The sequence below is a fragment of the Populus euphratica genome, unplaced genomic scaffold (assembly GCF_000495115.2).
Source record: "Populus euphratica unplaced genomic scaffold, PopEup_1.0 scaffold761.1, whole genome shotgun sequence".
NCBI classification, from domain to species: Eukaryota; Viridiplantae; Streptophyta; class Magnoliopsida; order Malpighiales; family Salicaceae; genus Populus; species Populus euphratica.
The window spans coordinates 54,568-55,192 of record NW_011500628.1 but is presented as its reverse complement, the minus strand read 5'-3'; positions in this window follow the sequence as shown (position 1 = coordinate 55,192).

Here is a 625-nt window from a genome sequence, read left to right as displayed (position 1 = left end):
AAAGTTCATTACATGGGTTAAAGATGCATGGTGTTTTAAGTTATATGTATATATATTAAAAAAAAAAGAAAAAAATAATAATCTCAACCCAAGAAAATTAACCTTAAACATTAGAACAAAAATTTTGTTTTCTTCTAAGAAAAGCTCCATAACTATGTGTTGATATATTGAGCAAATTTTGTTTTCTTCCAAGAAAAGCTCCATAACTATGTGTTAATATACCGAGCATAAAAAAAAGATTTATTTATATCTTGTTTAAGAGATATTGAGCAGTTATATAACTTTAATGAGAGTTTGTTTATCCGGATAGATTAATGGAAGTTGAATGATGAATACCTTACTTTATAGAATTTGCAATTAAGCTGGTTGGAGGGTAAGATTAGTACATAAAAGTACATTTTTATCAAGGTTTTATATCATCATTTTGCACTTGAAGTATCAATAACTCCTTAACTAAACCATGTTTTATACTAACATATCTAATAATATAAGATGCTTTTAATTTATAGTAAATGTTTATTTTAAATGCAGACCTATCATATAAATGAAAGGATTAATTGATGAGTTTAAGAATTAAAATTAAAAGGACAAATAGATGACCAAACTTAGAAAAGAGATGTCGGTG